This window comes from Leucopleurus acutus (assembly GCF_964270905.1).
Source record: "Leucopleurus acutus genome assembly, chromosome: 8".
Taxonomy (NCBI): Eukaryota; Metazoa; Chordata; class Mammalia; order Artiodactyla; family Delphinidae; genus Leucopleurus; species Leucopleurus acutus.
This window is the reverse complement of record NC_139151.1, coordinates 100,265,872-100,271,166: the sequence shown is the minus strand read 5'-3', so window position 1 is coordinate 100,271,166 and position 5,295 is coordinate 100,265,872.

The window sequence follows — 5,295 nt, the reverse complement described above, 5'->3', positions numbered from 1 at the left end:
TCTCAGCCCGCCCAAGTCCCACCGCTCCCGGCCTCCAAAGCTCGCGGCTGCAAGGAAGCAACGGGGCGGTGCAGCGCGGGCCAAACCTACGATTTTCAAAACTGAAGGCTCGACCAATCCCCGGCAAGTTTGTCTGTGCGGCTGCAGAAACCTAAGCCAATCAAGTAAAAGGAAGCACCAGTCCGGCCATCTATTGGCTACTTGGATTGGCAATCTGCGGGACTAAGAGGCGGGGAAAGGAAGCTTTGAAACTTTAACCCGAACAGCTTCCGGGAACGGCGGCGCGCGGCCTAGAGAGTAAGTCGCCCGCGGTGGGGGTTGCGCGCGCAGGACCTCGCACGCCGGAACTACACGTCCCAGCGTGCACTGCGAGTGCCCTAGGGGACGTGGGAAGTGCGTGGGTCCTTAAGTCGTGGACCTGGAGGTCGTGCTCTTTCTGGGAGTCTTATGCTTTGCCATTGCCATTACTTCACCCAATTTGTCCTCTATACGAGACTCTGCCACTTTTGAGAAATAATACTTGCTATAGACTTGATAATGTTTCTTAATGATTTCAACTTAAAATTACAAACTGAAAGAGCACTTACATGCAAAATTTATGATACAGTGAAATCATTTCGATGACAATTAACAATGTTTGAGTCACAGGTAAAGCCAAGTTGCTTATATGCTTCCCACGCTGTCAAATGTTAAAACAAGAATCCAGATCTCTGTTCCCACACAAATTTGCAGCAGGTATATTTTCCAAGCTCAAACTGCAGTTCCAGCATAGTTTTTCAGACTTTGATGCAAATGCAAAGGAAATTTCCATTATTTCAAAATCCATTTAACTGTGCGATCCAGGAGTTTCCACCTAATCTCCAGTTGGGAGTGATTAATCTGCAATGTGATGACCTGCTAAAAGACAAATATCAAGAGAAGAATATAACAGATTCTACAAATGTCTTCCTGCTGATGAATATGATTGATTGAAATCATCTGCTCAGGGGCGGATATCAGCATCTGGCAGCACATATCTGTGTGAAAAGACATTTCAAAAAGGAAGTGGGTAAAAATCTCACTGTAGATCTGCATTAACAGATGAACATCGCAATCGAGTTTTAATGATAGGAAACACTAACTGAGCCACAATTAAGAAAATATTATCCTCCACGCCTCACCCTTATCCCCAAAATAGAATTCTATTGTTATTAGTAGGCATATACCTTTAAAAATTATATTCAATTATTATTACTATATTTTGAATTACATCAATTTTTTTTTTTTTTTTTTTTTGCGGTACGCGGGCCTCTCACTGTTGTGGCCTCTCCCGTTGCGGAGCACAGCCTCCGGACACGCAGGCTCAGTGGCCATGGCTTACGGGCCCAGCCGCTCCGCGGCATGTGGGATCTTACCGGACCGGGTCACGAACCCGCGTCCCCTGCATCGGCAGGCGGACTCTCAACCACTGCGCCACCAGGGAAGCCCTACATCAATTTTTTAAACTGTAGATATTTTTTTCCTCTCTTGTTAGGTAAGTACCTACGTAATATCCGAGATTTTGCCTCTTGGCCCACAAAAGCTGAAAGTATTTACTGTCTAGACTTTATAGAAGTTTGCTTATCCCTACGCAAGGACAACATTTCTGGAACTAAACACGGGTACCCCCTTAGGAACGTGCAACTCAGTCCAGGGGACACGTGACCGCAGCTCCTAGCCACGTAATGATACTTTGCCCACCGAGCAGCTGCCAACGAGGGGCTGCTGGACTGGAGTTAAAGCCCAGCGGGGCAGACGGCGCACGCGCAGCCGAGCCTCCCGCAGGCACGTCAGCGCAGGCGCAGGTGGTGAGAAGCCGCTGATTGGGAGCCTGACTGCTGAGGTGCCAAGAGTACGTTCCAGGCGCTCTAGTTTCCAGGCAGTTTAGTTTCCAGGCTGTTTGTGCCGGAGGATCGGGCGACCAGCGAAGGACGGGCTACCCTTGATGGGTCTTCATGCTGCGGGTGGTGGATGGACCTGGGGACAGGCCCTGGCTTCTTGGACACCTCAGATTATTCTGAATGAGGGTTTCTTTTTCTTTTCTCTCCCTCCCAACCTCCTTCCCTCCCTCCATTCCTTCTTTCCAACATTTTAATTGTGAAATATAAACATCTAGAAAAAGGCACAAAACTGAGATATACAGCTTATTAGTTTTTCAAAATCATTCCTTAAAAACCACCTCCCACGTCAAGAAATAGAGCTTGGCCAACTTCCCAGAAACCCCCCTGCTCCCTCCCCCAAAGTAAAACCTTTAAAAAAGTATGGTAATCATTGTATTGTATTGCTTGTACAGTAGTCTCCCCTTATCCATGGTTTCACTTTCCGTGTTTCAATTACTGGAGTCAAATGCAGTCTAAAAATATTACATGGAAAATTCCAGAAGTAAATAATTCATAAGTTTTAAATTGTGCTGTGTTCAGAGTGGGGTGTTGAAATCTCACACCACCTGCTCTATCCAGCTGGTGACAAGAATCAACCCTTGTCCTGTGTATCCCACCCATTAGTCACTTACTGTCTTGGTTAGAGGATCAACTGTCGAGGTATCGCAGTGCTTGTGTTCAAGTGACCCTTATTTTACTTAATAATGGCCCCAAAGAGTAGTGATGCGAGCAATTCGGATATGACAAAGAGAAGCCATAAAGTGCTTCCTTTAAGTGAAAGGTGAAAGTTCTCAATTTAATAAGAAAAAAAAATCGTATACTAAGATTACTAAGATCTATGGTAAGAATGAATCTTCTATCTGTGAAGTTGTGAAGAAGGAAAAAGGAACTCGTGCTAGTTTTGCTGTCACACCTCAAAGTGCAAATGTTACAGCCACAGTGCCCAATAACTGCTTAGTTAGGTTGGAAAAAGCATTAAATTTGTACAATAAGATATTTTGAGAGACCACATTCACATAGCTTTTATTACAGTATATTGTTATAATTGTTCTATTTTATTATTGTCAGTCTCTTACGGTGCCTAATTTATAAATTAAACTTTATCATAGGTATGTATGTATAGGAAAAAACTTGGTATATATAGAGTTTGGTACTGTCTGAGGTTTTAGGCATCCACTGGGGATCTTGGAAGGTATCCCCCATGGATAAGGGGGACTACCGTATAGATTTACCACCCCAAAACATGCATCTCTCAACATTATAGTTTTGTTTGTGTTTAAAAAAAAATAAAGTGTTACACAGTTTGCTCTTGTGTCTGGCATCTTTTGCTCAATATTATGTGAGATTCATCCATGCTGTTGTTCGTGGCTCTAGTTCCTTCATTCTTATTGCTGCTGTATAAAAGTACAATTTATGAGTATTTTGCAATTTTGATTCATTCTACTGATGATGGATATTTGGGATACGGCTTTTTCCCCCCAAATTTCTGCTATTATGAATAGCGCTGCTATAAATCTTTTAACACTCTCAACAGCTCTTGGGAAAAAAAATAGCATTATCCCTTTTTAGGGTTGAGGAAAACCATCTCAGAAAGGTTAAGTCATTTCCTCAAGACTATGACACTAGTGAGTGGGGGAGTCAGATTTTAACTGCAGACTCTGCCTCCTGAGAAGCTTCCAGAATCTTTCTGTGTAGAAGTTACTAGAGGAGTGTGGAAGTTAGCAGCACCTGTCAGGGAGGACCTCTGATCAGCTACCAATGCCAGGGGCTAGCCCTCCTTGTTCTTTTGTTTTAACCAACTTTATTGAGGTATAATTATATATGACTATATTTTATTTTTTAATTTTATTATTTATTGAGGTATAGTTGATTTACAATGTTGTGTTAGTTTCTGGTGTACAGCAAAGTGATTCAGTTATACATATACATTCTTTTTTGTACTCTTTTCCATTATTGTTTATTACAGGATACTGAATATAGTTCACTGTGTTATACAGTAGGACCTTGTTTATATGACTATATTTTAAATGTCCAGCTCAGTGAGTTTGGGCAAATGTAGGCACCTGTGATCAAAATAAGCACACTTCCAGCCCCTCAGAAATGTCCCCCCTGCCGCTTCGTACTGCAAAATGGGCTTTGTGTCTCACTCCTTCCATTCAGCTTTATATTTTGGGGAGTCACCCATATTGTGGGTCTCAGTATTTGGTTCCCTTTTTATTGCTGAATAATATTAAGTTGTGTAAATATACCACAACGTGTCTATTCATTCATCATTTTGGCTGTTTCCAGTGTGGGGCTATTATGAAGAAAGCTGCTACGAACATTCATAGAGAACTCTTTGTGGATTTACGTTTATGTTTGTCTTGTGTAAATATGTAGGAGTCGAATTGCTGAGGCGTATAGCTAACGTATATGTAACTTTATAAGATACAGTTTTCCAAAGTTGTTGCGCCATTTCACACTTCCACAAGCAGTCGATGCATATTCCACTTGCTCCCCATCTTCCCTACTTCGTAGAAGACCCCACAGTTTTCTGACCCTGCTCTGAAATTCCAGTCGCTCCAGCTGGCCCTAGGTCTGATACCTGCCTGTTCAGCTCAGCGGGGCTCCAGCTGGCTGCACCCCAAGGAGACAGAGGCTGAGTGGTCCTGGGGCTCAACCCCAGCTGTGCCCCTTCTCTCCGGGACTACAGTCTGCCTTCTCCTGTGGTCTAACACCTAAGAAGAGTTGCTTATATTTTTGACTCCAGCTTTACTGCTGTTTACCATAGCAGGGCTTATTCTGTACTAGTTCCTCCGTCATAGCTGGACGCCGAAGTCCTCCATGCTGTGTTTTTTTCGGGGGGGGGGTGCTATATATTAAAGTCTCAAAGAATCAGTCTTTTTTGTTGTTGCTCTCTGATCCTGATGGCTGAGAAACTCATTTATGTGAAATAAGAAATGTGCAGACCAAAACTTATTGAAAGAGTACCTCTCAATCAACGTGCAGTGAAGAATAAATATCACCAAACGAAATCCTTGTGTAAGTGTTATCTGTGCAGTCTCCCTCCTAGCAGGGCACTGAGTGAAATCACAATCAGAAGCTCTTTTATTGAGGATTTAGTATGAGGAATCGGGGTCTTGGGTAGCCAGTTTTAGTCTGGAGGTTAATCGAGTGCGTTCTCTCTCTAAGGTACAGTAGAAGCCACGTTGTAACCCGAAAGTTGTCCTGCTAATGCAATCAGCACGGGAAATTAGACGAATGGTTAGTGGCAGCCAGCTATGGCAGCCTGAGGCATCCAGCTTATCACAGGGAGAGCCTTGCTGGCGGGTTCAGAAATACAGAAGGTCCGCCATACTCCCTGAATACATACCTCAATTAAATAGAGTTGGGAGACCAGCAGGGGGAGCTCTCACAC